At 40.9% G+C, this 15,525-nt stretch overlaps 1 protein-coding gene and 1 non-coding gene across 2 annotated transcripts in view; one reads left to right on the top strand and one right to left on the bottom strand.

Annotated features, from left to right (window-relative positions):
* Nucleotides 1–15,525, top strand: part of NLRP13 (NLR family pyrin domain containing 13) — a 74,210-nt gene that overhangs the window by 40,096 nt on the left and 18,589 nt on the right.
* On the bottom strand, nt 15,383–15,455 carry TRNAE-CUC (transfer RNA glutamic acid (anticodon CUC)). The gene has a single exon. It is a non-coding gene; the product is annotated as a tRNA-Glu (tRNA).

The raw sequence follows: 15,525 nt of genomic DNA, 5'->3' as shown, positions 1-15,525 counted from the left end.
CAGGCTCTAGGCACGTGGGGCTTCAGTAGTTGTGGCATGTGGGTTCAGTAGTTGTGGCTTGTGGGTTCTAGAGTGCAGGCTCAGTGGTTGTGGTGCACTGGCTTAGTTGCTCCACAGCATGTGGGATCTTCCCGGACCAGGTATCAAACCCGTGTCCCCTGTATTGGCAGGCAGATTCTTAACTACTGTGTCACCAGGGAAGCTCCACCATATCTTCTTTATCCATTCATCTGTTGATGGACGTTTAGGTTGTTTCCATGTCTTGGCTATTGTGAATAGTGCTGCTATGAACATAGGGCTGCATGTATCTTTTTGAATTACAGTTTTGTCCAGATATATGCCCAGGAGTGGGATTGCAGGATCATATGGTAACTCTATTTTTAGTTTTTTGAGGAACCTCCATACTGTTTTCCATAGTGGCTGCACTAACTTACATTCCCACCAACAGTGTAGGAGGGTTCCCTTTTTTCCACACCCTCTCCGGCATTTGTTATTTGTAGACTTCTTAATGATGGCCATCCTGACCAGTGTGAGGTGATACCTCATTGTATGCAATTGTTTTGATTTGCATTTCTCTAATAGTAAGTGATGCTGAGCATCTTTTCATATGACTGTTGGCCATCTGTATGTCACCTTTGGAGAAATGTCTATTTAGGTTTTCTGCCCATTTTTTGATTGGGTGGGTTTTTTGTTGCTGAGTTGGATGAGCTGTTTGTACAATATAGTTTGGAAATTAAGCCCTTGTTGGTCGCATCATCTGCAAATATTTTCTCCCGTTCCATAGGTTGTTTTCATTTTGTTTATGGTTTCTTTTGCTGCGCAAAAACTTGTAAGTTTGATTAGGTCTCAGGAGACTGACCTGAGAAAACATAAGTATGATTTATGCCAGAGAATGTTTTGTCTATGTTCTCTTCTAGGTTTTATGGTGTCATGTCTTACGTTTAAGTCTTTAAGCCATTTTGAGTTTATTTTTGTGTATGATGTGAGGGTGTGTTCTAACTTCATTTATTTACCTGTGGCTGTCCAGCTTTCCCAATACCTCTTGCCGAAGAGACTGTCTTTTCCCCATTGTATATTCTTGCCTCCTTTGTAGAAGATTAATTGTAGGTGTGTGGGTTTATTTCTGGGCTTTCTATCGGTTCTGTTGATCCATGTCTGTTTTTGTGCCAATACCATGCCATTTTGATTACTGTAGCTTTGTAGAATTGTCTGCAGTCTGGGAGGGTTATGACTCCAGCGTTGTTCCTTTTCCTCAGGATTGCTTTGGCAATTCTGGGTCTTTTATGGTTGCACATAAATTTTAGGATTATTTGTTCTAGTTCTGTGAAAAATGTCATGGGTAATTTGATAGGGATCACATTAAATCTGTAGATTGCTTTGGGTAGTATGGCCATTTAAATGACATTAATTATTTCAATCTAAGAGCATGGGATGTCTTTCCATTTCTTTGAATCACCTTCAGTTTTCTTTATCAATGTTTTATAGTTCTTAGCATGTAAGTCTTTAACGTCCTTGGTCAGGTTTATTGCTAAGTTTTGTTTTATTTTGTTTTGGTGTGATTTTAAAAGGTACCGTTTGTTTTGTTTGTTTGTTTGTTTACATTCCCTATCTAATACTTCATTGTTAGTGTAAGTGCAACCAATTTCTGTATGTTAATCCTGTATCCTGCTACCTTGCTGAATTTATAGTTATAGTAGGTTTTGTGTTGAGTCTTTAAGGTTTTCTATATGTACTATCATGTCATCTACATGTAATGACAATTTAACCCCTTCCTTCCTATATGAATACTTTTATTTCTTTTTTTTTCTTTTGTCTTATTGCTGTGGCTAGGATTTCCAATACTGTATTGAATAGAAGTGGTGAGACAGGGCATCCTTTTCTTGTTCCAGATTTTAGCAGGAATGCTTTCATCTTTTTACCATTGATTATTATATTGGCTGTGGGTTTGTCATAAATAGCTTTTATTATGTTGAGATATATTCCCTCTGTACCCACTTCAGTAAGAGTTTTTATCATGAATGGATGTTGAATTTTATCAAATGCTTTTTCTGCATCTGTTGAGGTGATCATGTGGTTTTTGTCTTTTGTTGAATGTGGTGTATCACATTCATTGATTTCTGTATGTTGAACTATCCTTGTGACCCTGGGATGAATCCAAGTTGCTTGTGGTATATAACCTTTTTTATGTGTTGTTGGATTCGGTTTGCTAATATTTTGTCAAGAATCTTTGCATCTATATTCATCAAAGTTATTAATCTGTAATTTTCTTTTTTGGTGGCATCTTTGTCTGGTTTTGGTATCAGGGTGATGGTGGCTTCATAGAATGTCTTTGGGGGTGTTCCCTCCTCCTCAGTCTTTTGGAAGAGTTTAAGAAGGATCAGTGTAAGTTCTTCTTTATATGTTTGGTAGAATTCACCTGTGAAGCCATCTGGTTCTGGACTTTTGCAGGGAGTTGTTTTTTTTTCTGTACGTGGGCCTCTCACTGTTGTGGCCTCTCCCGTTGCAGAGCACAGGCTCCGGACGCGCAGGCTCAGTGGCCATGGCTCATGGGCCTAGCCACTCCGCGGCATGTGGGATCCTCCCAGACTGGGACACGAACCCGTGTCCCCTGCATTGGCAGGCGGACTCTCAACCACTGCACCAACAGGGAAGCCCCTGTAGGGAGTTTATAAAATTATTATTACAAGTTCTATTTCACTTCTAGTGATTGGTCTTTTCAAATTATCTACTATTTCTTGATTCAATTGTGGTGGGCTGTATGTTTCTAGAAACTTGTCCATTTCTTCTAGGTTGGCGAATTTGTTAGTGTATAATTGTTCATAATATTTACTTACTTTTTATTGTATTTCTGTGGTATTGGTTGCTGTTTCTCCTTTTCCATTTCTTTTTTCTTTTGGCTGCGTTGGGTCTTCGGTGCTGCATGTGGGCTTTCTCTAGTTGCAGCAAGTGGAGGCTACTCTTCATTGCGGTGTGTGGGCTTCTCATTTGCAGTGGCTTCTCTTGTTGTGGAGCATGGGCTCTAATGCATGGGCTTCAGTAGTTGCAGCACATGGGCCCTAGAGCACAGGGGCTTCAGTAGTTATGGTGTGTGGGCTTGGTAGTTGTGGCACACAGGTTCTAGGACATGGGGGCTTCAGTAGTTGTGGCTCATGGGTTCAGTAGTTGTGGCTCACAGGCTCTAGAGCACAGGTTTAGTAGTTGTGGCACACAGGCTTAGTTGCTCTGCGGCATGTCGGACCTTCCTGGACCAGGGATCAAACCCGTGTCCCCTGCATTGGCAGGTGGATTCATAACCAATGCACCATGAGGGAAGTCCCCTTTCATTATTTTGTTTATTTGGGTTCTCTCTTTTCTTCTTGGTGAGTCTGGTCAGAGGTTTGTCAATTCTTTTACCCTTTCAAGAAACCAGCTCTTGGTTTTATTGATATTTTCTATGGTTTTTTAAATCTGTATTTTATTTATTTCCCCTCTGATCTTTATTATTTCCTCCCATCTGCTATCTTTAGGTTTTGTTTCTTCTTTTCTTGTTCTTCAAGGTTGTAGGTTAGGTTGTTTGAGATTTTTCTTGTTTTTTGAGGAAGGCCTGTATTGCTGTGCACTTCCCTCTAAGCACTGCTTTGCTGCATCCTGTAGATTTTGTGTGGTTGTTTTCATTGTCATTTATCTGAAGGTATTTTTAAATTTCCTCTTTGATTTCATCATTGACCCATTGATATTTTTTAGAAGCTTGTTGTTTAGTCTCCTTGTAATCATTTTTTTTCTCATTTCTTTTACTGTGGTTGATTTCTAGTTTCATTCCATTGTGGTCAGAAAAGATGCTTGAAATAATTTCTGTACCCTTTAATTGGTTGAGGCTTGTTTTGTGCCCTAGTATGTGGTCAATCCTAGAGCTTGTTCCATGTGTACTTGAAAAGAATATGTATTCTGGTTGTGGGTTTTTTTTTATGTAATGTCCTGAAAATATCAATTAAGTCTAACTGTTGTATCATTTAGGATCTCTGTCTAGGAGACTTACTGACTTTCTGTCTAGGATATCAGTCTGTTGATGTGAATGGGGTGTTAATGTCTCCTACTATTATGGTGTTCCCTTCAGTTTCTCCCTTTATGTCTGTTAGTATTTTATGTAGTTGGGTGCTCCTATATTCGGTGCATATATGTTGATGAGTAATATCCCCTTCTTGTATTGATTGTTTTATCACTATATAGTGTCCTTCTTTATCTTTCTTTATGGCCTTTGTTTTATTTATTTATTTTATATTATTATTTTTATTTATTTATTTTAACTTTTTATTGGAGTATAATTGTTTTACAATGGCGTGTTAGTTTCTGCTTTATAACAAAGTGAATCAGTTATACATATATCCCCATATCTCTTCCCTCTTGCATCTCACTCCCTCCCACCCTCCCTATCCCACCCCTCTAGGTGGTCACAAAGCACCGATCTGATCTCCCTGTGCTATGCAACTGCTTCCCACTAGCTATTGATTTTACAGTTGGTAGTGTATATATGTCCATATATATACTACCACTCTCTAACTTTGTCCCAGCTTACCCTTCCCCCTCCCCATGTCCTCAAGTCCATTCTCTAGTAGGTCTGCGTCTTTATTCCTGTCTTGCCCCTAGGTTCTTCATGACCTTTTTTTTTTTAGATTCCATATATGTGTGTTAGCATACGGTATTTGTTTTTCTCTTTCTGACTTACTTCACTCTGTATGACAGACTCTAGGTCCTTCCACCTCACTACAAATAACTCAATTTCATTTCTTTTAATGGCTGAGTAATATTCCATTGTATATATGTGCCACATCTTCTTTATCCATTCATCTGATGATGGACACTTGGGTTATTTCCATCTCCGGGCTATTGTAAATAGAGTTGCAATGAACATTGTGGAACATGACTTTTTTTTTTTTTTTTTTGCGGTACGCGGGCCTCTCACTGTTGTGGCCTCTCCCGTTGCAGAGCACAGGATCTGGACGCACAGGCTCAGTGGCCATGGCTCATGGGCCCAACCTCTCTGTGGCATGTGGGATCTTCCCGGACCGGGGCACAAACCCATGTCCCCTGCATTGGTAGACGGACTCTCAACCACTGTGCCACCAGGGAAGCCCGCATGACTCTTTTTGAATTATGGTTTTCTCAGGGTATATGCCCAGTAGTGGGATTGCTGGGTCGTATGGCAGTGCTATTTTTAGATTTTTAAGGAACCTCCATACTGTTCTCCATAGTGGCTGTATCAATTTACATTCATACCAACAGTGCAAGAGGGTTCCCTTTTCTATGCACCCACTCCAGCACTTATCGTTGTAGATTTTTTGATGATAGCCATTATGACCTGTATGAGATGATACCACATTGTAATTTTGATTTGCATTTCTCTAATGATTAATGATATTGAGCATCCTTTCATGTGTTTGTTGGCAATCTGTATATCTTCTTTGGAGAAATGTCTCTTTAGGTCTTCTTCCCATTTTTGGACTGGGTTGTTTGTTTTTTTGATATTGAGCTGCATGAGCTGCTTGTAAATTTTGGAGATTAATCCTTTGTCAGTTGCTTCATTTGCAAATATTGCCTCCCATTCTGAGGGTTGTCTTTTTGTCTTGTTTATGGTTTTCTTTGCTGTGCAAAAGCTTTGAAGTTTCATTAGGTCCCATTTGTTTATTTTTGTTTTTATTCCCATTTCTCTAGGAGGTGGGTTAAAAAGGATCTTGCTGTGATTTATGTCAGAGTGTTCTGCCTGTGTTTTCCTCTAAGAGTTTGATAGTATCTGGCCTTATATTTAGGTCTTTAATCCACTTTGAGTTTATTTTTGTGTATGGTGCTAGGGAGTGTTCTAATTTCATCCTTTTACATGTAGCTGTCCAGTTTTCCCAGCACCACTTACTAAAGAGGCTGTCTTTTCTTCATTATATATTCTTGCCTCCTTTATCAAAGATAAGGTCACCATATGTGTGTGGGTTTATCTCTGGGCTTTCTGTCCTGTTCCATTGATCTATATTTCTGTTTTTGTGCCAGAAGCATACTGTCTTGATTACTGTAGCTTTGTAGTATAGTCTGAAGTCGGGGAGCCTGATTCCTCCAGCACCGTTTTTCTTTCTCAAGATTGCTTTGGCTATTCGGGGTCTTTTGTGTTTCCATACAAATTGTGAAACTTTGTTCTAGTTCTGTGAAAAATGCCAGTGGTAGTTTGATAGAGATTGCATTGAATCTGTAGATTGTTTTAGGTAGCATAGTCATTTTCACAATGTTGATTCTTCCAATCCAAGAACATGGTATATCTCTCCATCTGTTTGTATCATCTTTAATTTCTTTCATCAGTGTCTTATAATTTTCTGCATACAGGTCTTTTGTCTCCTTAGGTAGGTTTACTCCTAGGTTTTTTATTCCTTTTGTTGCAAAGGTAAATAGGAGTGTTTTCTTAATTTCACTTTCAGATATTTCATTATTAGTGTGTAGGAATGCAAGAGATTTCTGTGCACTAATTTTGTATCCTGCTACTTTACCAAATTTATTGATTAGCTCTCATAGTTTTCTGGTAGCATCTTTAGGATTCTCTGTATAGTATTATGTCATCTGCAAACAGTGACAGCTTTACTTCTTCTTTTCCGATTTGGATTCCTTTTATTTCCTTTTCTTCTCTGATTGCTGTGGCTAAAACTCCAAAACTATGTTGAATAATAGTGGTGAGCGTGGACAACCTTGTCTTGTACCTGATCTTAGTGGAAATAGTTTCAGTTTTTCACCATTGAGGATGATGTTGGCTGTGGGTTTGTCATATATGGCCTTTATTATGTTGAGGAAAGTTCCCTCTATGCCTGCTTTCTGGAGGGTTTTTATCATAAATGGGTGTTGAATTTTGTTGAAAGCTTTGTTGAAAACTTTGCATCTGTTGAGATGATCATATGGTTTTTCTCCTTCAATTTGTTAATATGGTGTATCACAATGATTGATTTGCATATATTGAAGACTCCTTGCATTCCTGGGATAAACCCCACTTGATCATGGTGTATGATCCTTTCACTGTGCTGTTGGATTCTGTTTGCTAGTATTTTGTTGAGGATTTTTGCATCTATGTTCATCAGTGATATTGGTGTATAGTTTTCTTTTTTTGCGACATCTTTTTCTGCTTTTGGTATCAGGGTGATGGTGGCCTCGTAGAATGAGTTTGGGAGTGTTCCTCCCTCTGCTATATTTTGGAAGAGTTTGAGAAGGATAGGTGTTAGCTCTTCTCTAAATGTTTGATAGAATTCGCCTGTGAAGCCATCTGGTCCTGGGCTTTTGTTTGTTGGAAGATTTTAAATCACAGTTTCAATTTCAGTGCTTGTGATTGGTCTGTTCATGTTTTCTATTTCTTCCTGGTTGAGTATTGGAAGGTTATGCATTTCTAAGAATTTGTCCATTTCTTCCGGGTTGTCCATTTTATTGGCATAGAGTTGCTTGTAGTAGTCTCTCATGATCTTTTGTATTTCTGCAGTGTCAGTTGTTACTTCCTTTTCATTTCTAATTCTGTTGATTTGAGTCTTCTCCCTTTTTTTCTTTCTGAGTCGGGCTAATGGTTTATCAATTTTGTTTATCTTCTCAAAGAACTAGCTTTTATTTTTATTGATCTTTGCTATTGTTTCCTTCATTTCTTTTTCATTTATTTCTGATCTGATTTTTATGATTTCTTTGCTTCTGCGAACTTTGGGGTTTTTTTGTTGTTCTTTCTCTAATTGCTTTAGGTGTAAGGTTAGGTTGTTTATTTGAGGTGTTTCTTGCTTCCTAAGGTAGGATTGTATTGCTGTAAACTTCCCTCTTAGAACTGCTTTTGCTGCATCCCATAGGTTTTGGATTGTCGTGTTTTCATTGTCATTTGTTTCTAGGTATTTTTTGATTTCCTCTTTGGTTTCTTCAGTGATCTCTTGGTTATTAGGTAGTGTATTGTTTAGCCTCCATGTGTTTGTATTTTTTTTACAGTCTTTTTCCTGTAATTGATATCTAGTCTCATAGTGTTGTGGTCAGAAAAGATACTTGATACGATTCCAATTTTCTTAAATTAACCGAGGCTTGATTTGTGACTTAAGATATGATCTATCCTGGAGAATATTCCATGAACACTTGAGAAGAAAGTGTATTCTGTTGTTTTTGGATGGAATGTCCTATAAATATTAATTAAGTCCATCTTGTTTAATGTGCCATTTAAAGCTTGTGTTTCCTTATTTATTTTCATTTTGGATCATCTGTCCATTGGTGAAAGTGGGGTGTTAAAGTCCCCTACTATGATTGTGTTACTGTCGATTTCCCCTTTTATGGTTGTTAGCATTTGCCTTACGTATTGAGGTGCTCCTATGTTGGGTGCATAAATATTTATAATTGTTATATCTTCTTGGATTGATCCCTTGATCATTATGTAGTGTGCTTCTTTGTCTCTTGTAATAGTCTTTGTTTTAAAGTCTATTTTGTCTGATATGAGAATTGCTACTCCAGCTTTCTTTTGATTTCCATTTGCATGGAGTATCTTTTTCCATCCCCTCTCAGTCTGTATGTGTCCCTAGGTCTGAAGTCAGTCTCTTGTAGACAGCATACATACAGGTCTTGTTTTTGCATCCATTCAGCCAGTCTATGTCTTTTGGTTGGAGCATTTAATCCATTTACATTTAAGGTAATTATCAATATGTATGTTCCTATTACCATTTCCTTAATTGTTTTGGGTTTGTTATTGTAAGTCTTTTCCTTCTCTTGTGTTCCCTGCCTAGAGAAGTTCCTTTAGCATTTGTTGTAGAGCTGGTTTGGTGGTGCTGAATTCTTTTAGCTTTTGCTTGTCTGTAAAGTTTTTAATTTCTCCATCAAATCTGAATGAGATCCTTGCTGGGTAGAGTAATCTTGGATACAGGTGTTTTCCCTTTCATCACTTTAAATCTGTACTGCCACTCCCTTCTGGCTTGCAGAGTTTCTGCTGAAAGATCAGCTTTTAACCTTATGGGGATTTCCTTGTACGTTATTTGTTGCTTTTCCCTTGTTGCTTTCAATATTTTTTCTTTGTATTTAATTTTTTTTTTTTTTTTTTTTTGCGTTACACGGGCCTCTCACTGTTGTGGCCTCTCTCGTTGCGGAGCACAGGCTCCGGATGCGCAGGCTCAGCGGCCATGGCTCACGGGCCTAGCAGTTCCGCGGCATGTGGGATCTTCCCGGACCGGGGCACGAACCCACATCCCGTGCATCGGCAGGCGGACTCTCAACCAGTGCGCCACCAGGGAAGCCCTGTATTTAATTTTTGATAGTTTGATTAATATGTGTCTTGGTGTGTTTCTCTTTAGATTTATCCTGAATTGGACTCTCTGTGCTTCCTGGACTTGATTGACTATTTTCTTTCCCATCTTAGGGAAGTTTTCAACTATAATCTCTTCAAATATTATGTCAGTCCCTTTCTTTTTCTCTTCTTTTTCTGGGACCACTATAATTCGAATGTTGGTGCATTTAATATTGTCCCAGAGGTCTCTGAGACTGTCCTCAATTCTTTTCATTCTTTTTTTTTTACTCTGCTCTGTGGTAGTTATTTCCACTATTTTATCTTCCAGGTCACTTATCCATTCTTCTGCCTCAGTTATTCTGCTATTGATTCCTTCTAGAGAATTTTTAATTTCATTTATTGTGTTGTTCACCATTGTTTGCTCTTTAGTTCTTCTAGGTCCTTGTTAAACGTTTCTTTTATTTTTTCTGTTCTATTTCCAAGATTTTGTATCATCTTTACTATCATTACTATGTATTCTTTTTCAGGTAGACTGCCTATTTCTTCTTCATTTGTTTGGTCTGGTGGGTTTTTATCTTGCTCCTTCATCTGCTGTGTATTTCCCTCTCTTCTCATTTTGCTTACCTTACTGTGTTGGGGGTCTCCTTTTCAGAGGCTGCACGTTTGTAGTTCCCATTGTTTTTGGTGTCTGCCTCCAGTGGGTAAGATTAGTTCAGTGGGTTGTGTAGGCTTCCTGGTGGAGGGGACTGGTGTCTGTGTTCTGGTGGATGAAGCTGGATCTTGTCTTTCTGGTGGGAAGGACCACGTCCAGTGGTGTGTTTTGGGGCATCTGTGAACTTAGTATGACTTTAGGCAGCCTCTCTGCTGATGGGTGGGGTTGTGCTCCTGTCTTGCTAGTTGTTTGGCATGGGGCGTCCAGCCCTGGAGCTTGCTGGTCATTAAGTGGAGCTGGGTCTTAGCATTGAGATGGAGATATCTGGGAAGGCTTTCTGCATTTGATATTACGTGTGGCTGGGAGGTGGACCAATGTCCTGAACGCGGTTCTCCCACCTCAGAGGCTCAGGCCTGACAGCCGACCAGAGCATCAAGACCTTGTCGGCCATACAGCTCAGAAGAAAAGAGAGGGAAAAAAAGAAAGAAAGAAAAAATAAAATAAAATAAAGATATTAAAATAAAAAATAAAAAAATATATTATTAAAATAAAAACAGTAATAATAGGAAAAAGAGAGCAACGAAACCAATAAATAAATCCACCAATGATAACAAGCACTAAAAACTAAGCTAAAATAAACATAAAAATCAGAAAATGGTCAGTCATATACAGCAAACCCAAGTCTACAATTGCTCCCAAAGTCCACCGCCTCAATTTTGGGATGATTCATTGTCTATTCAGATATTCCAGAGATGCAGGTACATCAATTGGATTGTGGAGATTTACTCCACTGCTCCTGAGGCTGCTGGGAGAGATTTCCCTTTCTCTTCTTTGTTCTCACAGCTCCCAGGGGCTCAGCTTTGGATTTGGCCCCGCCTCTGTGTGTAGGTCGCCTGAGGGCGTCTGTTCCCGGCCAGACAGGAGGGAGTTAATGGAGCGGCTGATTAGAGGGCTCTGGCTCACTCAGGCCTGGGGGAGGGAGGGGTACGGATGCAGGGAGAGCCTGCGGCAGCAGAGGGCAGTGTGACATTGCACCAGCCTGAAGCACGCCGTGTGTTCTCCTGGGGAAGTTCTCCCTGGATCACGGGACCCTGGCGGTGGCGGGCTGCACAGGCTCCCAGGAGGGGAGGTGTGGAGAGTGACCTGTGCTCGCACACAGGCTTCTTGGTGGCGGCAGCAGCAGCCTTAGCGTCTCATGCCCGTCTCTGGGGTCTGTGCTGAGAGCCGTGGCTTGCAACCATCTCTGGAGCTTGTTTAGGTGGGTGGTGCTTTGAATCCCCTCTCCTCGCGCACCCGAAACAATGGTCTCTTGCCTCTTAGGTCCAGACTTTTTCCCAGACTCCCTCCCGGCTCGCTGTGGTGCACTAGCCCCCTTTAGGCTGTGTTCATGCAGCCAACCCCAGTCCTCTCCCGGGGGTGTGACCTCCGAAGCCCGAGCCTCAGCTCTCAGCCCCTACCTGCCCTGGCAGGTGAGCAGACAAGCCTCTCGGGCTGGTGAGTGCCGGTCGGCACTGATCCTCTTAGCAGGAATCTCCCCGCTTTGCCCTCTGCACCCATTGCTGTGCTCTCCTCCGCGGCTCCAAAGCTTCTCCCCCGCCACCCGCCATCTCCTCCAGTGAAGGGGCTTCCTAGTGTGTGGAAACTTTCCTCCTTCACAGCTCCCTCCCAGAGGGGCAGGTCCCATCCCTATTCTTTTGGCTGTTTTTTCTTTTTCTCTTTTGCCCTATCCAGATATGTGGGGGAGTTTCTTTCCTTTTGGGAAGTCTAAGGTCTTCTGCCAGCATTCAGTAGGTGTCCTGTAGGGGTTGTTCCACATGTAGATGTATTTTATTTTAATTAATTTATTTAATTTATTTATTTTTGACTGCCTTGGGTCTTCATTGCTCTGTGCAGGCTTTCTCTAGATGTGGTGAGCGCGGGGTACTCTTCGCTGTGGTTCGCGGGCTTCTCACTGCAGTGGCTTCTCTTGTTGCAGAGCACAGGCTCTAGGCATGCAGGCTTCAGTAGTTGTGGCACGCGGGCTCAGTAGTTGTGGCTCACAGGCTCTAGAGCGCAGGCTCAGTAGTTGTGGCACACAGGCTTAGTTGCTCCGTGGCATGTGGGATCTTCCCAGACCAGGGCTCAAACCCATGTCCCCTGCATTGGCAGGAGGATTCTTAACCACTGCGCCACCAGGGGAGCCCAAGATGTGTTTCTGATGTATATGTGGGGAGGAAGGTGATCTCCACGTCTTACTCCTCCACCATCTTGAAGGTCTCCCCCATTTGTCTCTTTGTAGATTTTTTGATGATGGCCATTCTTTGTGAGGTGACACCTCATTGTAGTTTTGATTGGCATTCCTTTCATAATTAGTGACGTTGCCTATATTTCCATGTGCTATTTTTTTTAAATACAGGTTGAGTAGAATTTAGCTTTTAACATGGGCTTCGTGAACATCTGCCCGGTTTTGAATTTTTTTTCAATGACCTATCCCAGGACATTTCTTGAGGGCAGGTGTTTCCAGCCCACAGGCCTTGTGACTACTAAATGACCATCAGCACCCGTTTTAAAGTTGTTGTTGTGGGGAAAGACCACAAGGCGGCAGCATTTCTTCATGCCCAAGTCTGGTTACTGTGGCAACAAGAGCCTTAGGGAAAGTCCTGTTCCTGGGTCCTCAACTAGAGTGGAATATAGAAGAAACACCCGAAGTCTTGTGTCTCATTGCTTCTTCTCACTTACCTGGGAGTGAAGCACTCCCAGGACAAATCCCAACCCCTGCCATATCGCTCTGCTCGGGATCTGTGGTCCTCAGGCGGGTTGACTTCTAGGAAGGAGGCTGGAGGAGGGAACCCCCACCCCCAGGAGATGTGGATCCCAGGGGCCTTTCCAAAGCTCCGCCAGCCCAGAGGGCCCACCCTCCTTCGGGTGCATGGGGCTCGGTTCAGCTGTAGGGGGCGCTGCCTGGATCTAGAGATTATGGTCTCATGCAGAGGGGACCGGGCACTCCAGGGCCAGGGGGTGGCGCTAACTTGCTGGCATACCCTTCTGAGCTCCCTCAGCCCCACGACAGTCCAGTCTTGAAACCCAAGCCTGCTTAGGCTCCAGGGATGTGACACCAGCCCTGGTTCCTGAGGCCTGAAGGGGAGTAGAGTTGGCATTTTTGATTTGTTTTAATTTTTATTTTGTATTGGAGTATAGGTGATTTACAATGTTGTGGGTTTTTTTTTCTTTTTTGGGGGCGGTGGGTGGTGTGTAGCAACTTGATACTGTTATATATGGGAGTACATATATTCCGTTTGGGGTTTTTTTCCCATATAGGTTATGACAGAGTGTTGAGTAGATTTCCTTCTACATTACAGTGGGTCCTGGTTGATTATTTTATAAATATTAGTGTGTTATATGTTAATCTCAATGTGCTAACGTCTCCCTCCACCCTTCCCCTTTGGTAACAATGTTTGTTTTCAAAGTCTGAGGTTGTTTCTGATTTGTATAGACATTCATTTGTATCCATTTTTAGATTCCACCTTTAAGTGATATCATATGATACTTGTCTTCCTCTGTTTGACTGACTTCACTTAGTATGGTCATCTCTACTTCCTTCCCTGTGGCTGGAAATCCACTATTTCATCCTTTTTTATGGCTGAGTAGTATTCCATTGTATATATGTATCACATCTTCTTTATGCATTCATTTGTCAGTAGATATTTAGGTTGTTTCCCTGTCTTGGCTATTGTAAACAACACTGTAATGAACACTGTGGTGCATGTATCTTTTTGACCATGGTTTTCTCCAGATATATGCCCAGAATTGTGATTGCTGTATCCTATGGTGGCACTATTTCATCTTTAAGGTACTTCCCTATTGTTTTCCATAGTGGTTGTACCAATTTACACTCCCACCAACCACGTAGGAGGGTTCTTTTTTTGGAAGAAAATTTGAAAGATAGATTTCTGTAATAATGGAAAATTCAAGTCTTCTCCACCTATATTAGAAAATTTTTTCCCATCTGAGCTGGGACCTTTACTTGTTCCATCATTAAGAAACATATTTGGGATCAAGTAGTTTTTTAATAAACTAATTAATTTTGAATTATAATACCTGACACAGGGCTAAAGTTTTTAAAGCTGTAAGATCTATTTGCAGCTCTCTGTATGGTTTTGTATCTCTATGTACATTTGTATTCCTGGTGTTTTTTATCTCCAGATCATATTGATATAAATTAGTCTGTATAACAGCTTTATTTAACTGGCTTAAATAAAGACTAGTCAAACAAAGTTATGCTATAGCAATTAAATGTTTTAGATGATAATGTTATTAATTTAGCCTAAGAATAAAACATACTCCCAAGTGAACTGCTTAATATATGTCAAGCATAACTGTAAAAAAAAATTTTTTTCAAGCCATATGCTTAAATTTTTAGGTTCTTAACTTCTGTGAAATTTTATGCTTACTATATATATAACAAAATTATCATCAAGAGAAATGAGATGAAAGATAGCTTTTTCTCATGAAATTTAAGAATACTTGTAAAAAACAAGTGAATTAAGTTGATTTAAGTGAGATACATTTTGTAAATGAACTTTTCCACAATGTTTATATATTTTGTGGAACATGTCTGCTTGAAATATTTCCAAAAACTTTTTGATAACTTAGTATAACTTTAAGGTTTCAAGTTAAGGTGAATGAAAGGTATTTATTTAACATCCAGTTAATTTTTCCATAAAAGTATTGAAACATTGTTTAACATAAGCTTATCTACTTTGGTTTCTTAGTTTTACAGAAACAAGAGATAATTGGGTCTAGTATGTATATATGTATGTGTATTCATTCATTCATTCATTCATTGGTTTATTTATATGGCTGTGCTGCATGGCACACAGGATCTTAGTTACCCAACCAGGTGTTGAACCCACACCCCTGGAAGTGGAAGTGTGGAGTCTTAACCACTGGACCACCAGGGAAGTCCCTGTGGCTGATAATTTAAATGAAGGATTCCAAAACAGTACCTCCCAGCACGATTGTCCACATGGTAGAAGGAGTGAGTCCCCAGAACCGCTGCTGCCAGTGTCTGTGTCCCCACAGTGAGCCTCCTGTGTCCCCAGGAGACTCTCCAGGGTCAGCAGTTAGGTCTGACCCAGGCTCCTGTCCAGTTACTGCTTCTGCCCTGGGTCTAGAGCATGTGAGATTTTGTGTGCACCCTTAAGAGTGAAGTCTTTATTCCCCCAGCCTTCTGGGACTCCCCAAAGTAAGCCCTGCTGCTCTTCAAAGCCAGATGCTCTGGGGGCTTGTCTTGGTGAAGAACCCCTGGGCTGAGGGGCCCAGTGTGTGGTCAGACCTCTCATCCCTTTGGGAGGGCCTCTGCTGTTGTAATTATTCTCTTACGTGTAGGTCACCCACCCTGGGGGTGAGACTTGACTTTCTGGTGACTCTACCCCTCCTACCTGTCTTCTTGTGGTTCTTTCTTAATATTGTTAGTTGTAGAAGATTTGTTTGTTTTGGTCATGTGGCCTGAAGGATCCTAGTTCCCTGACCCGGGATTGAACCTGGGTCCTCAGCAGTGAGAGCACGGAGTCCTAACCACTGGACCACCAGGGAGTTCCCAGTTGTAGAAGATCTTTACTGGTAAGATCCTTTTTCATCAGTGGTTGTTCTGTAAATAGTCGTA

The sequence above is a fragment of the Lagenorhynchus albirostris genome, chromosome 19 (assembly GCF_949774975.1).
Source record: "Lagenorhynchus albirostris chromosome 19, mLagAlb1.1, whole genome shotgun sequence".
Lineage (NCBI taxonomy): Eukaryota > Metazoa > Chordata > Mammalia > Artiodactyla > Delphinidae > Lagenorhynchus > Lagenorhynchus albirostris.
The sequence above is the reverse complement of the archived record's forward strand: the minus strand, read 5'-3'. Positions and strand labels throughout refer to the sequence as shown.